The 23,545-nt window shown below is 44.7% G+C and overlaps 1 protein-coding gene across 6 annotated transcripts in view; it reads left to right on the top strand.

Annotated features, from left to right (window-relative positions):
• The window catches only part of Ten-a (tenascin accessory), a 1,550,399-nt gene that overhangs the window by 1,200,331 nt on the left and 326,523 nt on the right, over positions 1 to 23,545 (top strand). The gene's annotated exons all lie outside the window — the stretch shown is intronic.

The raw sequence follows: 23,545 nt of genomic DNA on the forward strand, positions 1-23,545 counted from the left end.
TAAGATACATTGGCAGTGAAAGTGTGAAGCCGATACGAAGAAGCATTCCCGGGTTATTACAGGGAAACAGTTATCAAATCTTGTTCAGTGAAATTGGAAAAAATGGCACCTACATAGCCCAAAACTAATTTGAATGTTCATTTTTTTTGGGGGGGGCGGTAGGGGGGTTAGACATGTCAGCTATGTAAATTTAAAGCCGTACAAAAGTGGCATTCTCAACTTATTGCGCGGAAAATAAAGTTAACGGACGGGAGGGGAGGAACAGTCTCTCTTCCATGCTATCACATGCCATCACATGCCATCACATGCCATCACATGCCATCACATGCCATCACATGCCATCACATGCTATCACATGCCATCACCTGCCATCACATGCCATTACCTACCATTACCTACCATCACCTGCCATTACCTACCATCACCTGCCATCACCTGCCATTACCTTCCATCACCTGCCATCGTCCACACTTTCCCGATTCCTGTAGGGAAAAAACATATCCATGGCCAAAGTATTTGGCCATGAACCGCTGTAAACAACAGATTTTATTTATCCTGCCGATTTGCACATATTTAGCCCAACAACAACCTGCAGCGAATCCAACTCACCACAACTCGGTGAGGACAACTAGGTGAGCACAAACACATTTATAATCAATAAAGAATGTGCCCCTTCCCCCTATTTTATTTGACCAGATAAAACTATTTTTATGGACAAAACACAAAATAAAAAGGGATCACTATCACCCATTTTTTCAATTTACCTCAAATTCATCGTAAATTGAAATTTTAATCTCGTAGCGTTTGAGTCAGGTCATGTGCTGTAAAAATGTCAATAAAAACGTTTTAAGCTTAAATAAATTTGGTTCCATTTGACAGATAACTGAGTCAAGGATGGACAAACATTGTACCTTTGATGCTTCGTAACAACACAGAGGCTGGGGTAAGGCTGCCTTGGCTGGGGTATATCGGGATATAGTTTACTTCAGCACTGTACAGCGAGGTATACTGCTTTGGTGTATATCATATTCGCGACTCATCCGACAGTATATCCTGGGAAAACTTCGTTAATTTTCAAACGCGATTGCCAAAGTAAACTTCTTAATTCTCTCTAAACTTGCCAATTTTCTTTTCTATTAAAGTTGTGATGCGTTAGGTTAGGGTATATTAGGTTTGATTAAGTAAAAGATTAGGTTAAATATGGATAGGTTACTTTACGTTACAGTAGGTGAGGGATAAGTTAGAATAAGTTAGGTTAAGCTAAAATAAGCTTGGTTAAATTAGCAATGGTTAGGTTAGGATAACTTAGATTAGATTATTATGAGATACATGCACCTGTTAAAATGTATATTTTATTACAAATAACGTTATAAAAATGTGTGCAAGACGTCTGACGAGGTGGTGGCTGGACAGCACCAGGAAACTCATGTCTCCAAGCACATCACCTGCAGGCACATCATCTACAAATACTTCATCTACAGGCACATCACTAGTAGGCATATCTACAAGCATATCACCTGCAGGCACATCCTCAAGCACATCATCCACATCACCTGCAGGCACAGCCTCAAACACATCACCTGCAGGCACATCTACAGACACATCACCTGCAGGCGCATCATCTACAAGCACATCATCCACAAGCACGTCACCTGCAGGCACATCACTTGAGGTGCTAGAACGGGTAGCATCTGTGGGTAGAGTAGGAAACAACTTTCTCTCTCGGTATCAGGAGACGGAACATCGAGTCTGCACCATTCCTTGCAACGAATAGCCCACAGGGCTTTAGCGGAACATGTAAACTATGATAAAGTTGTGGTGTACTAGGGTATAAACAGGGTATGAATATGGAATACGTAAGATAAGTCACAATGATCGCCTGTCAATGAGCAGACAGCAGAATGAACGGGGGTTAACCCGGGCCAGACTGGGGATACAAAACTCCCATAGCAGATTCTGTTCATGGTTGAGAGCTAGGGTCAAATAGGCAGTACAACACCTTGGTGCAGAGGAGGCATTCAGGCTTGCTCTAAGGGCAGATATAATTTCTTAATCAAGAACCCCTCATGTGGAGGAGTGTTTTTTTCTTGTTATACGATACATCGCCCTTTAAAAGGGCGAAATGTGTCTTCTGTGTGATAAAAGATGGTTTTGGCTGGGTTGTGTGTGTCTAGGGCTTGATGCAGTGGCGTGGTGGTTGATATCTGACTGGAGGTCAGACTGGGTGAGATTGTTTGGAATGATGGAGGTGTGTCACTGGGGAGGGCTAGGTAAGTCCTGGAGAGGGCCAGGTGAATCCTGGGGAGGGCTAGGTGAGTCATGGGGATAAGGAGGTCAGTTATCGGGGAGAGATGAGAGTGAGTTTTTGGGGAAAAGGAAAGTGAATCCTGGGGATGGGGAGGGTGAGTCCCGGAGAACAGGAAGGCGAGTTCTAGGAGAGGGGAGAGTGAGTCCCGGGGGGCAGGTGGATGAGTTTTGGGGGTGGGGAGAGTGAGTCCTGGGAAGCAGGTAGGATTGTCCTGGGGGAGGGAGGGATGCCTGAAAATAAAACTGATTTTATTAAAACGACGGAAGACTGGAAAGAATTTCTGGAATGCAAATATCAGGAGGAATGCTGGTTGGTGTATGATGGATGGAGTTTGGATATGGAGAAAGCCGATATTCACACACACACACACACGCACACACACACACACACACACACACACACACACACACACAAACACACACACACACACACACACACACACACACACACACACACACACACACATACACTACTCTCCGGTTGAATCTTACTGGTTCAGTGTTTCTGTGTGTGTGTAATACACACACACACACACGTCATGAAGATCGGATAAAGGCAAAGAAGACTGCAGACAGAGTATAGGCTAGGTGGCCAAAGACCGCAAACCTCGCTCAAGGAGGCAGATCTTGGGGTGAGTATAATACCAAGCACGTCTCCGGAAGCACATATCAACCAGATAACTGCTGCAGCATATTGGTGCCTGGCAAACCTGAGAACAGTGTTCTGATACCTTAGTAAGGAATCGTTGAAGACACTGTACACTGTGTACGTCAGGCCCATACTGGAGTATGCAGCACCTGTTTAGAACCCACACTTGATCAAGCACGTCAAGAAATTAGAGAAAGTGCAAAGGTTTGTGACAGGGTAGTTCCAGAGCTAAGAGAATGTCCTACGAAGAAAGGTTAAGGGAAATCGGTCTGACGACACTGGAGGACAGGAGGGTTAGGTGAGACACGATAATGACATACAAAATACTGCGTGGAATAGACAAGGTGGACAGAGACAGGATGTTCCAGAGAGGGGACACAGAAACAAGGGGTCACAATTGGAAGTTGAAGACCCAGATGAGTCAAAGGGAAGTTAGGAAATATTTCTTCAGTCATAGAGTAGTCAGGAAGTGGAATAGCCTAGCAAGTGATGTAGTGGAGGCAGGAACCATACATAGCTTTAAGATGAGGTATGATAAAGCTCATGGAGCAGGGAGAGAGAGGACCTAATAGCACTCAGTGAAGAGGTGGGGCCAGGAACTGAGTCTTGACCCCTGCAACCACAATTAGGTGAATTAGGTGAGTACACACAGAGAGCTAAGGGGTAGTGTCCCTGTTTGCAGATGACGTGAAATTGATGAGAAGAATTCATTCGATCGAAGACCAGGCAGAACTACAAAGGGATCTGGACAGGTTACAGACCTGGTCCAGCAATTGGCTCCTGGAGTTTAACCCCACCAAGTACAAAGTCATAAAGATTGGGGAAGGGCAAAGAAGACCGCAGACGGAATACAGTCTAGGGGGCCAGAGACTACAAACCTCACTCAAGGAAAAAGATCTTGGGGTGAGTATAACACCAGGCACATCTCCTGAAGCGCACAACAACCAAGTAACTGCTGCAGCATATGGGCGCCTAGGAAACCTCAGAACAGCATTCCGACATCTTAATGAGGAATCGTTCAGGACCCTGCACACCGTGTACGTTAGGCCCATATTGGAGTATGCGGCACCAGTTTGGAACCCACACCTAGCCAAGCACGTAAAGAAACTAGAGAAAGTGCAAAGGTTTGCAACAAGACTAGTCCCAGAGCTAAGGGGTATGTCCTACGAGGAGAGGTTAACGGAAATCAACCTGACGACACTGGATGACAGGAGAGATAGGGGGAACATAATAACGACATGCAAAATACTGAGAGGAATTGACAAGGTGGACAAAGACAGGATGTTCCAGAGACTGGACACAGCAACAAGGGGGTACAGTTGGAAGTTGAAGACACAGATGAATCACAGGGATGTTAGGAAGTATTTCTTCAGCCACAGAGTAGTCAGTAAGTGGAATAGTTTGGGAAGCGATGTAGTGGAGGCAGGATACATACATAACTTTAAGCAGAGGTATGATAAAGCTCACCGTTCAGGGAGAGTGACCTAGTAGCGACCAATGAAGAGGCGGGGCCAGGAGCTCGGACTCGACCCCTGCAACCTCAACTAGGTGAGTACAACTAGGTGAGTACACACGCACACACACACACACACACACCACACACACACATACACACATACACATACACACATACACATACACACATACACATACACATACATAAAACAGGCCTAGTGTCTAATCGACATGTGCCTAGAACAAAATGGTAACTAACACACACATCTTTAAGTTTTATTCGTATTCTGGTAATTGTTTTCCATTTTATGTCTGCCACTGTGTGTATCTTCGTCATTGTTGTCATATCTCTCGTAATTCGTCTATCTTTTATAAAGTCGTCGTAGCCTCTTTTTGTAGGCAAACACATGTATCTCTGGATACATTTCGGAATCTAGTGTCTTTCAGGACTTGGCGAGATGTTGGCTCTCTGCTGGGAATCGTTCTCTGGGAGGTCTGAGGAGGCATGTTACTTTGGCTCTATAGTTGGATGGTTTTTGTATTTGTTGATTGTTTGGTTATTTGGTTGGTTGGAGGTTGGGATAGTGTGTTGGTTGATTGTTATGGTGATTTGGTTTGTGGAAGGGTAGGTTGGTGAGTTGCTTGGTTGGTTGATCGATTTTCTGGCTGGTTGTTTGGTTGCATCAAATCACATGTGGCAACTGATGAAGTTGCCACAGTCATACCACCAGTGGTGCCTCAGCTTTTGTTGCCTCTGTTCCCCAGCTCTCCTGATCACTCTGGCCAAAACCATACCAATGGTCCCTACCATACCAATGGTCCCTGCCATACCAATGGTCCCTGTCATACCAATGGTCCCTGCCATGGCTGCCTCAAATATATTAATCAGAAATTGCACTAGATGTAAAAATCAGACTCTTGCCTAAACCAATGAAGTCTGCTACACGAAAATCTACAGATCGCTATTTCTACTAGAACCACTAGCTAGGATCAGTCTCTTGCCAATACACGGAAAATCTGCAATACAGCAAACTGTACACTCAAAGCTCTACAAAACACACCAGGCAAGCTGTTCAAGTCAACCATAACCTGTAGACTTAGAAGTTACCATGAAGAAGTAATACCAAACAGTAGATAACAAGGGTCAGAAGAACCAGAGGTTCGCTTACGGGTGTTGCTCTAGTACAGAAACTGCCCTCTATATACATATATATAATCAATGGCTCACATTCACCTGCCGTCCTAGCATAGAAACTACTTCTGCTATGCAACGTTTGATTAAAGTATTGTTAGGTATTTTATTAAAGATAAAATTTCCTTTAATCTGGTACTTAACGATAAAAAAAAATAGATGTCAGCAAGATTTATTCCAGTACTGGGTTTGCAGTCTTAAAACCTCCTAATTATAAGAATATAGGCTTTCAAGTAGATCCATATCCAGGCTTATGTTCTTATACAGTGGTAGTGACTCCAGACCCAAGACTGCATCGACCAGTAATTGACAATGCTGGTTTCTGCACAAAGAGTGGGTAATTTGGGCAATTTATGCCCCATTTTTTAGGGGCTTAGCATCTAACTTTTTCTTCCCTCTAGTCTCTAACCCTTCCCCATCCTTTCCTATCCCACCCTACCTCACTTCCTTTCCTATGCCTTCAACACTGTCAACCTCAGCTTGGATGACTTTTCCTCCTCGCTTGCCAATGGCGGCCAAAGCGAACACACTCGTAAACACCTCAGCCGATCTCACATTCGCTGAATTGAATCGCGCTCTCCCTTTTTCCTTTCCTTCCCACTCCGGCAGCTTTACCTCGACTTTCTCGCTTCAGTCGAAGGTCGTTCAGAAATATGTTTGTTGCAAGCACTGCCCTTGGGACCCGCCTCTCTCCTCTACCTGTTTCCTCTGTTCGCACATATATCCATAGAAGTTAGGCGTCCCAGAGGTTTATTTATTCTGTCTTCGTTAGTACTTTTTCGTATGTCTCTCAGATCTCGTTTTGTGTATCAAGACTTCATTTTTGTCTCTCAAGCCTGTTTCTGTTTCCCAATTTTGTTTCTGTCTCTTAAATCTCTTTCTTTTCTGTCTCTATCTACACATATTTATGCTTTATCATTATTTCTGATACAAGTTTATCTCTCAGGACAGTGGATAGCATCACAAGCTAATTTGGATCATTCCCAAGAGAGTAATATCCAACTTAAATAAATGTCAAGAGCAAAACTCCAGTGACAGATAGTAGCACTGTCAACCTTGTTTGACCTGCCTCTCTCCTGCCCCAGTTTGGACCGTGATAAGAACAGGGTTAACGTGTCTTTATAATCAGAGAGAGAGAGACAGAAAAAGAGAGAGACAGAGGGTACTGACAAGTGTCATCCACATTCGATTGTCTCTCGGGACTGACAACATCACTGTACCAACATCTACTTGGGACCGAGTGACACCTGCTCCGAACCAACATTATCTTGCGAGAGACAAACACTAAGGATCAACCTAGGGATCAACATCCACTCGGGACCGACATCCTATCAGAACCGACGGCCACTCTCAGCCAGTAGCCCGACGAATCAGCAAGAATTTTTGTACCCCTTTCCCAAGCTTGGGTTTGTTTGCCCCTCCGCCTAGTTGTCCATCTTGTTAGTACTCCAGCCGAGCTTATGCTCTGTAGGCTTGTTTACCCCTAAGGTCTATTCTTCGTGTGACTTACTGTCTCAAGATTTCCTTTCCTTAACACCTTTTCATCAGATGTTTGCCAGATCAGATATTTTCCTGGGCTGTGTTCGCTGTTATGTCAGCTGACTCTTGGATCTGTTATCCATTGCTAGTGTTCACTAACAGGGTGATAACCCTCTGGGGTGCTTGTTCACTGTTGGGGCGTTCAGTATTGGGGTGTTAACATTTGGGGTGTTCACCACTGTGAGTATTCCTTAATAAAGCTGTTCACCGTCGGGAATTGTCATCACCGAGGTTGTTCACCGCCGTTGTGTTTACTTTCCGAAGTATTCACTGTTGGGTATTGAGAAAGACACTGCAGTGCTGCTTCACTGTAAACATGATATCTTTCTCACTATATTTCAGCTCAGGCCATCGTTCATCCACCCTCGTCTATCCACCATGTCCATCCACCCCCGTCTATCCGTCTACCCGTCGGGTGCTCTTACCGTTGATTTGTCCCTACGATTTGTCCCTCCCGTCAAATCATATTCCCTCTCCCTGTTAACTCTGGAAATGTGTTCTCCATCGGGGAGTTTCCTTGGCGTCAGAACTTAGTTCCCCGTAATTCATCTCTTCCCTCGGGACCTTTTACCCCATCGGGCTTGTCTTGTTCTCTTAGTCTCTTGAATATTCAACTTTTCATTCAAAAACTTTTCCAGCCCGAGGATTTTTTCCTTTTCTCTCTCTCTCTCTCTCTCTCTCTCTCTCTCTCTCTCTCTCTCTCTCTCTCTCTATCTTCCTTTCCTTCCTCTCTCTGTCTCTCTCACTGTCTGTCTGTCTGTCTCTCTCTCTCTCTCTCTCTCTCTCTCTCTCTCTATATATATATATATATATATATATATATATATATATATATATATATATATATATATATATATATATATGTATATATATATATATATATATATATATATATATATATATATATATATATATATATATATATATATATATTATATATATATATATATATTATGCGCAAAGTTGTGTACATTTTTTTTTATTTTTTTGTTGGGGGGGGGTACTTTTTGCGTGTATTTGTATGTTTTTAAGAAGGTAAAATGCTGAGAATTATTCGCTTCTGGTATGAAGTTTGGCCATTAAGGATCTCGCGAGGAATTATTACATGTGTTATAGCAGGTGAACACTGTGTGTGTGTTATACCGGTGAACACTGTGTGTGTGTGTTATAGCAGGTGAACAGTGTGTGTGTGTTATAGCAGGTGAACACTGTGTGTACTCACCTAGTTGTACTCACCTAGTTGAGGTTGCAGGGGTCGAGTCCGAGCTCCTGGCCCCGCCTCTTCACTGATCGCTACTAGGTCACTCTCCCTGAACCGTGAGCTTTATCATACCTCTGCTTAAAGCTACATCGCTTCCCAAACTATTCCACTTACTGAGTACTCTGTGGCTGAAGAAATACTTCCTAACATCCCTGTGATTCATCTGTGTCTTCAACTTCCAACTGTGTCCCCTTGTTACTGTGTCCAATCTCTGGAACATCCTGTCTTTGTCCACCTTGTCAATTCCTCTCAGTATTTTGTATGTCGTTATCATGTCCCCCCTATCTCTCCTGTCCTCCAGTGTCGTCAGGTTGATTTCCCTTAACCTCTCCTCGTAGGACTTACCTTTTAGCTCTGGGACTAGTCTTGTTGCAAACCTTTGCACTTTCTCTAGTTTCTTTACGTGCTTGGCCAGGTGTGGGTTCCAAACTGGTGCCGCATACTCCAATATGGGCCTAACGTACACGGTGTACAGGGTCCTGAACGATTCCTTATTAAGATGTCGGAATGCTGTTCTGAGGTTTGCTAGGCGCCCATATGCTGCAGCAGTTATTCGGTTGATGTGCGCTTCAGGAGATGTGCCTGGTGTTATACTCACCCCAATATCTTTTTCCTTGAGTGAGGTTTGTAGTCTCTGGCCCCCCTAGACTGTACTCCGTCTGCGGTCTTTTTTGCCCTTCCCCAATCTTCATGACTTTGCACTTGGTGGGATTGAACTCCAGTAGCCAATTACTGGACCAGATCTCCAGCCTGTCCAGATCCCTTTGTAGTTCTGCCTGGTCTTCGATCGAATGAATTCTTCTCATCAACTTCACGTCATCTGCAAACAGGGACACTTCGGATTCTATTCCTTCCGTTATGTCGTTCACAAATACCAGAAACAGCACTGGTCCTAGGACTGACCCCTGTGGGACCCCACTGGTCACAGATGCCCAGTCTGACACCTCTCCACGTACCATGACTCGCTGCTCTCTTCCTGACAAGTATTCCCTGATCCATTGTAGTGCCTTCCCTGTTATCCCTGCTTGGTCCTCCAGTTTTTACACTAATCTCTTGTGTGGAACTGTGTCAAACGCCTTCTTGCAGTCCAGGTGTTATACCAGGTGAACACTGTGTGTGTTATAGCAGGTGAACAGTGTGTGTGTGTTATAGCAGGGGAACACTGTGTTATAGCAGGTGAACACTGTGTTATAGCAGGTAAACACTGTGTGTGTGTTATACCAGGTGAACACTGTGTGTGTGTTATAGCAGGTGAACAGTGTGTGTGTTATACCAGGTGAACACTGTGTGTGTGTGTTATAGCAGGTGAACAGTGTGTGTGTGTTATAGCAGGGGAACACTGTGTTATAGCAGGTGAACACTGTGTTATAGCAGGTGAACACTGTGTTATAGCAGGTGAACACTGTGTGTGTGTTATACCAGGTGAACACTGTGTGTGTGTTATAGCAGGTGAACAGTGTGTGTGTGTGTGTGTTATAGCAGGTGAACACTGTGTGTGTTATACCAGGTGAACACTGTGTGTGTGTTATAGCAGGGGAACACTGTGTGATAGCAGGAGGTGAACATTATGTGTGTGTTACAGCAGGTGAACCCTGTGTGTGATAGCAGGTGAACACTGTGTGTTATAGCAGGTGAACACTGTGTGTGTGTTATAGCAGGTGAACACTGTGTGTGTGTTTTAGTAGGCGAACATTGTGTGCTATAGCAGGTGAACACTGTGTGTGTCTTATAGCAGGTGAACGATGTGTGTGTGTTATAGCAGGTGAACACTATGTGTGTGTTATAGCAGGTGAACACTGTGCGTGTGTTATAGCAGGAAAACACTGTGTGTGTTATAGCAGGTGAACACTGTGTGTATCTTAGAGCAGTTGAACACTGTGTGTGTCTTAAAGCGGTGAACACTGTGTGTGTGTGTTATAGCAGGTGAACACTGTGTGTGTGTTATAGCAAATGAACACTGTGTGTGAGTTATAGCAGGTGAACACTGTGTGTGTGTGTTACAGCAGATGAACACTGTGTTACAACAGGTTGAACACTGTGTCACAGCAGGTGAACACTTTCTGTGTTATAGCAGGTGAACACTGTGTGTGTTATAGCAGGTGAACACTATGTGTGTGTTATAGCAGGTGAACACTATGTTACAGCAGGTGAACACTGAGTGTGTTACAACAGGTTGAACACTGTTGCACCAGGTGAACACTGAGTGTGTTACAACAGGTTGAACACTGTTACAGCAGGCGAGCACTCGGTGTGTTACAGCAGGTGAACACTGAGTGTGTTAGAAGAGGTTGAACACTGTGTTACAGCAGGTGAACACTGAGTGTGTTACAGCAGGTGAAAACTGTGTGTGTTACAGCAGGTGAACACTGAGTGTGTTACAGCAGGTGAACACTGAGTGTGTTACAGCAGGTGAACACTGAGTGTGTTACAGGAGGTGAACACTGAGTGTGTTACAGCAGGTGAACACTGAGTGTGTTACACCAAGTGAACACTGTGTGTCTTACAGCAGGTGAACACTGAGTGTGTTACAGCAGGTGAACACTAAGTGTGTTACAGCAGGTGAACACTGTGTGTGTTACAGTAGGTGAACACTAAGTGTGTTACAACAGGTGAACACTGAGTGTGTTAGAGCAAGTGAACACTGTGTTACAGCAGGTGAACACTGTGTTAAGCAGGTGAACACTGTGTTACAGCAGGTGAACACTGAGTGTGTTACAGCAGGTGAACACTGAATGTGTTACAGCAGGTGAACACTGTGTTACAGCAGGTGAACACTGAGTGTATTACAGCAGGTGAACACTGAATGTGTTACAGCAGGTGAACACTGTGTGTGTTACAGCAGGTGAACACTGAGTGTGTTACAACAGGTGAACACTGTGTGTGTTGCAGCAGGTGAACACTGAGTGTGTTACAACAGGTGAACACTGAGTGTGTTACAGCAGGTGAACACTGTGTGTGTTACAACAGGTGAACACTGAGTGTGTTACAACAGGTGAACACTGAGTGTGTTACAGCAGGTGAACACTTAAAGTGTTACAGCAGATGAACACTGTGTGTGTTACAGCAGGTGAACAATGAGTGTGTTACAGCAGGTGAACACTGAGTGTGTTACAACAAGTGAACACTGAGTGTGTTGCAACAGGTGAACACTGAGTGTGTTACAGCAGGTGAAGACTGAGTGTGTTACAGCAGGTGAACACTGAGTGTTACAACAGGTGAACACTGAGTGTGTTACAACAGGTGAACACTGAGTGTGTTACAGCAGGTGAACACTGAGTGTGTTACAACAGGTGAACACTGAGTGTGTTACAGCAGGTGAACACTGAGTGTGTTACAGCAGGTGAACACTGAGTGTTACAACAGGTGAACACTGAGTGTGTTACAGCAGGTGAACACTGAGTGTGTTACAGCAGGTGAAAAATGTGTGTGTTACAGCAGGCTGAGTGTGTTACAACAGTTGAACACTGAGTGTGTTACAGCAGGTGAACACTGAGTGTGTTACAGCAGGTGAACACTGAGTGTGTTACAGCAGGTGAACACTGAGTGTGTTACAACAGTTGAACACTGAGTGTGTTACAGCAGGTGAAGACTGAGTGTGCTACAGCAGGTGAATACTGAGTGTGTTACAGCAGGCGAACACTGAGTGTGTTACAGCAGGCGAACACTGAGTGTGTTACAGCAGGTGAACACTGAGTGTGTTACAGCAGGTGAACACTGAGTGTGTTACAGCAGGTGAACACTGAGTGTGTTACAGCAGGTGAACACTGAGTGTGTTACAGCAGGTGAACACTGAGTGTGTTACAGCAGGTGAACACTGAGTGTGTTACAGCAGGTGAACACTGAGTGTGTTACAGCAGGTGAACACTGAGTGTGTTACAGCAGGTGAACACTGAGTGTGTTACAGCAGGTGAACACTGAGTGTGTTACAGCAGGTGAACACTGAGTGTGTTACAGCAGGTGAACACTGAGTGTGTTACAGCAGGTGAACACTGAGTGTGTTACAGCAGGTGAACACTGAGTGTGTTACAGCAGGCGAACACTGAGTGTGTTACAGCAGGTGAACACTGAGTGTGTTACAGCAGGTGAACACTGTGTTACAGCAGGTGAACACTGAGTGTGTTACAGCAGGTGAACACTGAGTGTGTTACAGCAGGTGAACACTGAGTGTGTTACAGCAGGTGAACACTGAGTGTGTTACAGCAGGTGAACACTGAGTGTGTTACAGCAGGTGAACACTGAGTGTGTTACAGCAGGCGAACACTGAGTGTGTTACAGCAGGTGAACACTGAGTGTGTTACAGCAGGTGAACACTGAGTGTGTTACAACAGTTGAACACTGAGTGTGTTACAGCAGGTGAACACTGAGTGTGTTACAGCAGGTGAACACTGAGTGTGTTACAGCAGGTGAACACTGAGTGTGTTACAGCAGGTGAACACTGAGTGTGTTACAGCAGGCGAACACTGAGTGTGTTACAGCAGGTGAACACTGAGTGTGTTACAGCAGGTGAACACTGAGTGTGTTACAGCAGGCGAACACTGAGTGTGTTACAGCAGGCGAGCACTGAGTGTGTTACAGCAGGCGAGCACTGAGTGTGTTACAGCAGGCGAACACTGAGTGTGTTACAGCAGGTGAACACTGAGTGTGTTACAGCAGGTGAACACTGAGTGTGTTACAGCAGGTGAACACTGAGTGTGTTACAGCAGGTGAACACTGAGTGTGTTACAGCAGGTGAACACTGAGTGTGTTACAGCAGGTGAACACTGAGTGTGTTACAGCAGGTGAACACTGAGTGTGTTACAGCAGGTGAACACTGAGTGTGTTACAGCAGGTGAAAAATGTGTGTGTTACAGCAGGTGAACACTGAGTGTGTTACAACAGTTGAACACTGAGTGTGTTACAGCAGGTGAAGACTGAGTGTGCTACAGCAGGTGAATACTGAGTGTGTTAGAGCAGGCGAACACTGAGTGTGTTACAGCAGGCGAACACTGAGTGTGTTACAGCAGGTGAACACTGAGTGTGTTACAGCAGGTGAACACTGAGTGTGTTACAGCAGGTGAACACTGAGTGTGTTACAGCAGGTGAACACTGAGTGTGTTACAGCAGGTGAACACTGAGTGTGTTACAGCAGGTGAACACTGAGTGTGTTGACCACTTCTGAGTGTATTTTCATGTTGTTTTGAGTCTGTTCATCCTTCTTTTCCACTCTCCTCCTTTCCCATAACTTCTCCGCTACTCTCCTTTCTTCTTATCTAATTCCTCTCTTCCTCATATCTTTCTACTTTTACTCATGTCATTCTCCTAGTCTCCTTCGCCTCCCTTCTCACCTCCGCTATTCCTCTCTCACTTTATCTCGTCTCTCCTCTATTTTTCCCTCTATCTTGTCTCATTTCTATTTCTCTCACTTCATCTCTCACTTCCACCATTTATCTTTTTTTTTCTTCTTTTTTTTACACAGGGTTTGACAAGGTTAAGGATCCCTAGCTTTATTGACAAGCTATTTACAGGTTAAGGATTCCTAACTTTATTGGCAAGCTAAGATCTGTTACCTACATCTGCTCATTTGAAAGCATTTTTATTGTTATGAAACATACAAGTATGGAACAGGATGTAGTTGGAGCCATCTGTGGGCCAGCATTTTCATCTGATCAACTGACTTTATCTCGTTGACATCATAATGCTGTACGAATGTGTTCCAGACTCGAGTCATCCTGGGAATAAATGATCTCAGATGAAGTGATGTTCTGGAGAAGGGTACAGCCAGAGTGAGGTTGTTGCTTTCTGCCCGTCTTGTGGTATAGAAACTTGCTTCACGCTGTCCTCGAAGTGGATCCAAGTGTGGGACTTTTACAATATTGGCCTTGTACATAACAGTAAGGCCACCCACATCCCTACTGTGTTGAAGGCTCTGCTGAAATGACAGATCTATCCAGGATTGGTCCAGGCGAGAGATGAGAAGTCTTGCTCTGTTCTCTGCTCTGTCAAGCAGTCGCAGATGAGAAGGGGGGCAGGCGAACCAAGAAAGTGGAGCATACTTAAGGTGTGAGCGTACTTGTGCCTCGTACAAAATCTTGCAACTCCTGCTGTCAAGCAGATGCGAGATATGGCGAAGTGCTGTAAGCTTCCTGGCTGCCTTGTTTGCAAGATTTACAACGTGGTTTTTCATGGTCAGTTTGGAGTCAAATTTCACCCCAAGGATATCAACTTCTTTCCCAGGTGCCAACACCCTCCCATTCATCCTTACTACTGCACCGGCATTACCATCTTGGTGCCTAGAGATCATCATCATTTGTGTTTTCTCAGGTGCAAATGTTACTTGCCATCTATTTCCCCAAGCTGATATAGCTCTGAGCTGGTGATTGATGTAGCTTAGAGCAGCTGACATTTCTTTTCTTGGATAAGTGAATGTCATTGTACAGTCATCTGCATATGCATGGGATTCTGGGATGAGATGAAGATCATTGAAGTAGACATTCCATAACATTGGTCCCAGAACACTTCCTTGTGGAACACTTGCCCCGATAGGATGTCTTGCTGATTCTGTTTCATTGAGAACTGCCCTTAGAGATCTACCATGAAGGTAATCACTGAGGAGACATAGGGTAGAGCCTGCAATTCCCAGAGCTTGCATTTTTACTAAGAGGCCCTGGTGCCACACCCGGTCGAAAGCACCAGCAATGTCCAGTCCTTTTATGCCTCGCTTCCCCCCTCTTCCCCTTCATACCTTGTTTCTCCTCTTCCCCCTCTTTTCCCTCTTCCGAGCTTTTCCTCTCTTAGCGAGTAGGGTATCATCAGCTGGTGGTGTTGTTCTTCAGCTTACCCTCAAGTTAGTGTTGTGCTGTAGCTGCTGCCCCTCAAGTGACACACATAAGCCGCCCGGCTCACTACTCCTCGCCCTGGGGTCTTTGACGCGCGTATGAACTGACGCGGCTTTTTGACGCACATGTAAACTGACGCAGAAAGGGGGGTAAGGGAAGAAACGGAAGCAGGAAAGGAAGTATGAGGAAAGGAAGGGGGTGTAGAAATGGCATGAAAGAAGAGGATTAAATTTAGCGGTGTGTGTGTGTGTGTGTGTGTGTGTGTGTGTGTGTGTGTGTGTGTGTGTGTGTGTGTGTGTGTATCGTCTGGGAGAGAGGGTTAGAAACTGACGTTAATACTACACCGAGAGGTAATGAGATGTGTTTGTGTGGTGATGAGAAGGGTGGGGGAGAAAGAGGGGAGGGGACAGGGGAGAGGGTGGCGGAGAGGGGAGATGGTGAGGGAGAGAGGAGAGAGTGGGGGAGAGAGGAGAGAGTGGGGGAGAGAGGAGAGAGTGGGGGAGAGAGGAGAGAGTGGGGGAGAGAGGAGAGAGTGGGGGAGAGAGGAGAGAGTGGGGGAGAGAGGAGAGAGTGAGGGAGAGAGGAGAGAGTGGGGGAGAGAGGAGAGAGTGAGGGAGAGAGGAGAGAGTGAGGGAGAGAGGAGAGAGTAAGGGAGATAGGAGAGAGTGGGGGAGAGAGGAGAGAGTGGGGGAGAGAGGAGAGAGAGAGGAGAGAGAGTGAGGAGAGAGGAGAGAGGAGGGAGAGGAGGAGAGGATGGGGGAGAGAGAGAGAGAGAGGGAGGGGAGAGGAGAGAGAGGAGAGAGAGAGAGAGGGGGAGAGGAGAGAGTGAGGGGAGAGAGAGAGAGGAGGGAGAGAGGAGAGAGTGAGGGAGAGGAGGAGAGAGGAGGGAGAGAGAGAGAGGGAGGGAGAGGAGAGAGATGGGGAGGGGAGAGAGAGAGAATGGGGAGAGAGGAGAGAGTGGGAGAGAGGAGAGAAGAGAGGGGAGAGGAGAGATGGGGGAGAGGAGAGATGGGAGAGAGGAGAGAGGAGAGAGGAGGAGATGGGGAGAGAGATGGGGGAGAGAGTGAGAGAGGAGAGAGGAGAGAGAGAGAGAGGAATGGGGGGAGAGGGAGGAGAGGAGGAGAGAGGAGAGAAGGGGAGAGAGGAGGAGAGGAGAGAGTGAGGGGAGAGGAGAGAGAGGGAGAAGGAGAGGAGTGGGAGAGTATAGAGGAGGAGAGTGAGGAGAGGAGGAGAGAGAGAGAGAGGAGAGAGAAGAGAGTGAGGGAGAGAGGAGAGAGTGAGGGAGAGAGGAGAGAGTGAGGGAGAGAGGAGAGAGTGAGGGAGAGAGGAGAGAGTGAGGGAGAGAGGAGAGAGTGAGGGAGAGAGGGATCGGGGAACTACGTGGTTCTGAGGAAGCAGAGTAATTAGTGACATTTTTGTTGTTCATTTGAGCCGTGGAGTGATAGTCTCAAGTGTTTATGTAATGTGTTGGAGGTGGAGGAGGAGGTGGAGGTGGAGGAGAAGGTGGACGTGGACGTGGAGGTGGAGGAGAAGGTGGAGGTGGACGTGGAGCAGTAGCAGCAGCAGTAGCAGACATAACAGCAGCAGCAGACATCAGACATAATAGCAGCAGCAGCAAGAGACACAACAGCAGCAGTAGCCTTCCCTGGTTAGCACTTCCTTCCGTGTTTCAGATAATCTGGTATTCTTGAGGAGCTCAGTGATTCTTCACCTTTTCCTGTAGAGGGAGCGTCTCTCTCTCTCCAGTTTACTTCTCATTTTTTCTTAGGGGAATATGCCTTGAACATACTTCAGCTACCAGGAAGTTAATCTTTTCAAGACACTGGTTAGGATCCATGTTATTTAAGATATCTTCCCAATATGTTTCATGTAGAACATAGTTTACCTGGTCCCAGTTGATGCTCTTGTTGTTGACGTTGAATTTGGTGAAGGTACCCTCATAGTTGAATGAATTTTGCTGGTCAGGACTCCTGTGCACGTAAGTCTGGACTTCGATTAGATTTTGATCTGAATTAGTTGTTTTTTATATTGTTATGTCTCTTACCAGGGCCTCATTATTTGAGAAAATAAGGTCTAGTTTGTTCTCCAGTAATGTTGGCTCTGCTATCTGCTGACTGAGGGTGTGTTTGTTGCAGAAATTCAGCAGCTCATGTGTCTGTGACTTACATTCGTCCATTTTGTGTCTTAGATTGAAGTCACCAAGCAGCAAAATGTTTGGGGATTGGGCTGGAAGGTTTTTCAGACAGCTGTTCCTTGAACTGTTGGGAAATTGCATCTGGTGGCTTATATACAAGCACAATGACTAAGTTTTGGTTCTCGATTTGTATTGTTAGAACTTAAACTACATCATATATGGTGTTCAGTGTCTCAATGCAAATGAGCGACTCTGATATAGAGGCCAAAGGTTGTACCCAGGTATCCATATTTTACTGTCAAAGTAATATTTTGCGTGAGTCTCTGTGAAGGCTGCAAACATTGCGGTTGATTCCTCTAGAAGTCCACTGATGAAACAGTATTATGTTATTGGTGAATGGCACTGTATATTTGCAAATATAAATGAGGTCGTGATACATGTTTGTTTGAGGGATTTTGTTGTTGGCATCAGTAGTTGTGAGTCTGGAGGGGCCACTGGCTGTGCCTCGGTGAAGGCTCCAAGGTGGTGAACTATTTTGGTTAGTTCTTTCTTCCATTTTCTTTCATCGTTTCCTACCATTAAAAATCACTTGGAGTGGATTTGTCGTAACTACTGTAACTACTACGATTTGTTTTATAGGATGTGTACCCCCTAGTCCCTTTTAAGCGGTATGCGTGGCAGTTGGTGCTGTAACATTATTTTTTGATGACTGTTGAGTGACACATCTCAGGGTGCAAGAATTTGCAGGAGGAAGAACGACACACTTCTTCAGACAAGAATTTGCAGCATTTTTTAAGATGCCCTAAGTTGCACGTCCCATTTGTTTTCCCTGATATTCCATGCTTACAGATGTCCCAAGCGTAGAATTTGCACGATTATGCTTTTGTATGGATACAGTCTTCGATAGCCAAGCCAGAGACACCACCATCTGTTTTCAGGAGGCCAACATTTTTCCCAGAAGAGGACTCCTCTACTACAACTGTAATAGGGGCTATGGCTGTGGTGGCTGTGGAACCTGATTTCCACTTTACGTATCTGCTCTGCACTCAGGTGTTCGGGTGTTAGAGGGTCTATGCATGGCTACACAAGAGCATAAGAAAGAAGGAACACTGCTGCAGACCTACTGGCCCATGCGAGGCAGGTCCAATTCTCCTACCAGCATAAGCCAGTGCCTTAACCTAGTTAGGTAAGGTCACATTCACCTAAGGAAGAAGCACGGCATCTGACCTATTAGCACAAGCTAGTCAGATCAAACTCACACTCACTCATGTACTTATATAACCTATTTTTAAAACTACACAACGTCTTAGCCTCTATGACGGTACTCGGGAGTTTGTTCCACTCATCTACAACTCTATTACCAAACCAGTGCTTTCCTATATCCTTCCTGAATCTGAATTTTCCCAGCTTAAAGCCATTGCTGTGAGTCGTGTCTACTCTAGATATTTTTAGCACGCTATTTACATCCCCTTTATTCATTCCTGTTTTCCACTTATACACCTCAATCATATCAACCTAATTCTACGTCTTTCTAGATCTAGAGTGCAGTTTCAGGGCCCTCAGTCTGTCCTCGTAGGGAAGATTTCTGATACATGAAATCAACTTTGTCATCCTCCTTTGTACGTTTTCCAGTGCATTTATATCCATTTTGTAATATGGTGACCAGAACTGTGCAGCATAATCTAAATAAGGCCTAACCAAGGATACATAGTGTTGAAGAACAACCTCAGGACTTCCATTATTTATGCTTCTTGATACGAAGCCAAGGATTCTGTTAGCTTTATTGCGAACACTTATGCACTGTTGTCTTAGTTTCATATTACTGCTAACCAAAACTCCTAAATCTTTTTTGCAAACAGTAAAATTAAGATCTACATTATTTAGTTTGTGTGCCATGGTTATTTTCCTGTCGGAGAGGTGGCATCTGCCACATCTCCGACCACTGCATCAGTCTCTTCAAATCATCCTGGAGTGCTCTAATGTCCTCATTAGAGTGAAATAGATGGCCTATTTTGGTGTCAGCAAATTTGCTTATGTCGCTATTTATTCCCTCATCTAGGTCGTTTATGTAAATTGTGAACAACAAGAGGCCCAACACTGACCCCTGTGGAACACCGCTTGTGACGTGCCCCCATTTTGATTTCTCCCAATTTATGCAAACTCTCTGCTGCCTATTTGTCAACCATGTCTCTACCCAGGAAAAAATTCTCCTGTTCCGTGTGCCTTAAGTTTCCTCAATAGCCTCTGATGTGGAACTCAATCAAAAGCCTTACTGAAGTCCATATACACAATATCATATTCAATACCATGATATACCTCCTCAAACATCTTAGTGAAGAAAGTAAATTCGTAAGACAGGAACGCCCCTTTGTAAAACCATGCTGAGATTCATTAATCAATTTATGCCTATCAAGATGGCTACGAACTGCCTCGGCAATTATTGATTGCATAAATTTTCCCACTATGGAGGTAAGGCTTATTGGTCTATAGTTCGAAACTAAGGACATGTCACCTTCCTTGTAAATAGGTATTACATTTGCCATTTTCCACTTGTCTGGCACTATGCCAGAGGTATGCTAAGTTCCTCTTTACGTTCCTTTAACACCCTTGCAAACAGTTCATCAGAACCTGGGGTTTTTGTTAGGTTTTAATTTCTCTATTTGTCTGAGGACCATGTCACTAGTTACTCCAATCGTGCATAGTTTATTACCATCCTGTTCTACATAATTTATTATTTCTGGAATTTCGCTAGTATCTTCTTGAGTAAAAACTGAGAGGAAGTAAGTGTTGAAACGTTCACACATTTCCTTATCACTGTCAGTGATCTGACCTGGGTGACTCTTAAGTGGGCCTATCTTGTCCCTAATCTTTCTTCTGTATACCTTAAAGAACACTTTTGGGTTAGTCTTCGAATCCCTTGCGACTTTTGCCTCATAATCCCTTTTTGCTTTTCTTATTCATTTTTTATTTCCCTCTTTAATTGAATATATTGATTATATAACTGCCCACCCCCTCTTTTGATATGCCTATATATGCCTCTCTTTTGACCAGTGAGATGTTTTTATCTATTGTTTATCCATTTGGGATCATTATTGTTAGTTCTAATTTCCCTACACGGATCAAAAGTTGTCTGGGCAGCTATAACTAAGCTCTAAAAAACGTCATATTGGCAACCAACACCACCTACCTGAGCCAAAGTCAAATCATCCCAATTTAGCCCACCCAGGTAATTTCTCAGCCCCATGAAGTTGGCCAAGCGAAAGTCTGGAACAGAGACTTGATTGCAGTTATTTCAGTAATTCCATGATATATTGATTCTAGTGATTTGTGATCGCTTTCCCCAAGCTCATCATTAACCTCAAGATTATTAATTAGTGATTCTTTGTTGGCAAGAACCAAGTCAAGCAGATTGTTTCCTCACTAACTGTTTTAAAAAGTAATTCTTAACCGTATCATGAAAGTCACTAGACTCAAGATTTCCTGTTACATTGTTCAAATCAATTTATCTAAAGTTAAAATCTCACATTAGCACAACATTTTCATATCTAGACGTCTTATGAATTTCGTCCCATAACAGCTTACTGCACTCTCTATCAAGGTTTGGGGGCCTATAAATCACACCCAAAATTAATATTTCACGACCCTCGAGAAACTGTAGCCAAACAGATTCTTTGTGCGATGTTTCTAATCTTATATCTTGTCTAACTCAACATTTTAAATTATCTCTGACATACATCGCCACTCCACCACCCTTCCTGTTGACCCTATCAGTGTGGAATAGTTTATAACCCTGTATGTTGCATTCAGAAGGCATTTCTCTATCTTTTAAGTTGAACCAGGTCTCCGTTATAGCAATAATATCTACATTACCTGCACTTGCAAGTAATCTTACCTCATCTATCTTATTTCTTAGACTCCTACTATTTGTATAATAAACCTTGAGGGAGCTAGTCACTCGTTGCCCTCTAATAACTCTGTTGAACAAATGCTTTGCTTTTACTAGCAACTTTATTTTGAATATTGTGTTTTAAACATATCCCTGAGGTATCCTGGTAATATCTATTGTTTTCAACCCTAATACTGCAGCCTGACTGTTTCCCACCGACACCCATACCTCTATAATCTATCAGTATAAAGTCCTAGAAGAGTCATCAATGACCCCCTCAGTCGACGGATGTTATTAATACTATGCCTTAGTATACAACAAAAACATTTATGGTGTATAACATCACACAGGTGTACCAACATAGAGCAGTCACGACACCGGGTACCTGCTTTCTGTCTGGTGAATGTGGGAATGAGTTAGGAGATTTGCATATTCGTTTCGAACCCGCCAGGGAAACGAACCTGGTTCACCTCGGTGGTGAGCTGAGAGCTCTAGTGCCATGAAGCTGTCGGTCACCTGTATGTTGTGTTATTGGTAGGGAAGGTGGTTGGTGGTCGGTGTTGGGGAAGGCCTGGTGGTCGGGAAGGCCTGGTGGTCGGGAAGGCCTGGTGATGGTCGGTGGTCGGGCAGTATGAGAAGCTTGATATATAGTCGGTGTCACTGCTGGGAAAGTCTCTTAAGAGTTTGTAATGGAATATTGTTTTGCTCATTCCCTTCTCCTCCCCTCCCCTCCCTCTCCCCTCTCCCTCTCCCCCTCCCTCTCCCCCTCCCTCTCCCCCTCCCTCTCCCCCTCCCTCTCCCCCTCCCTCTCCCCCTCCCTCCCCCTCCCTCTCCCCCTCCCTCTCCCCCTCCCTCTCCCCCTCCCTCTCCCCTCTCCCTCTCCCCCTCCCTCTCTCCCTCCCTCTCCCCCTCCCTCTCCCCCTCCCTCTCCCCCTCCCCCTCCCTCTCCCCCTCCCTCTCCCCCTCCCTCTCCCTCTCCCCTCCCTATGTCTTTCTCTCTCTTTCTCTCTCTCTCTCTGGGACATTTAGAGTTATTTTTCCTACTCGTATTTTATGTATTTGTTTATTGTCTTTTAATTAGCAAATATATATTTTTCATGTATTTTTCATTGCACATTTTCTCATATATTTCACCTTCGCGTAATTTATCAACATTTTCTGATATTTCTGATACTTTTCTTAGCTTTTTATTATCACATTTTTCTTTGTTGTTTTTTTATACTTATTATTTTTTATTTACTATTTTATTTACTTCGTCTATATGTTTATTTCATCAAATATTGACTCGTGTTTATTAATTTCTGTTTCAGTATTTAATATTTGTTTAAATTATTCTTGTCTTCTCTTTCTCCTGCATTTTTGACTCCTCCTCCCATCCCTTCCGTCTTTTCCTCCTCCGCCCTTTACCTCTCCCTCTTCCTCCTGCATCCTTCACCTCCTCGCTGCTCACACTCTGCTAGCCTCACCAACTTTGTGGATTAATCTGCGTCTCTTCCCGTGACCACCAGAGCTCTCTCTTGTATTTTCATTAATATTCTTTCTGTACCCGTACTCTGTACCTATACTCTCTTTACCTATACTTTCTCTATTAATACGCTCTACCCACATTCTTCCCATGCCTTCTCCGTGCCCATATTCTCTCTACCCATACTGTATACCCATACTTTCTACATTCATACTCTCTATACCCATTTTCTCTTTAACAAAACCCATTCTTTACCCATACTCTCTCTTACCCGGACACACACTCTACCCATACTCTCTCTTACCCGGACACACACTCTACCCATACTCTCTCTTACCCGGACACACACTCTACCCATACTCTCTCTTACCCGGACACACACTCTACCCATACTCTCTCTTACCCGGACACACACTCTACCCATACTCTCTCTTACCCGGACACACACTCTACCCATACTCTCTCTTACCCGGACACACACTCTACCCATACTCTCTCTTACCCGGACACACACTCTACCCATACTCTCTATTACCCGGACACACACTCTACCCATACTCTCTCTTACCCGGACACACACTCTACCCATACTCTCTCTTACCCGGACACACACTCTACCCATACTCTCTCTTACCCGGACACACACTCTACCCATACTCTCTCTTACCCGGACACACACTCTACCCATACTCTTACATGATCCTTGCTCTTTCGTTACCAATAAATACCCTTTCTCGGTGAGCTGGTAAGTGGCAGTGATGTGAGTGGATACGTTGATTTCCTTAGAGAGCTGAGCTGCAGACACTGGGGTTGAAACGTCTAGGGGACACACAATGTAGACT

The sequence above is a fragment of the Cherax quadricarinatus genome, chromosome 14 (genome assembly GCF_038502225.1).
Source record: "Cherax quadricarinatus isolate ZL_2023a chromosome 14, ASM3850222v1, whole genome shotgun sequence".
In the NCBI taxonomy this organism is placed as follows: Eukaryota; Metazoa; Arthropoda; class Malacostraca; order Decapoda; family Parastacidae; genus Cherax; species Cherax quadricarinatus.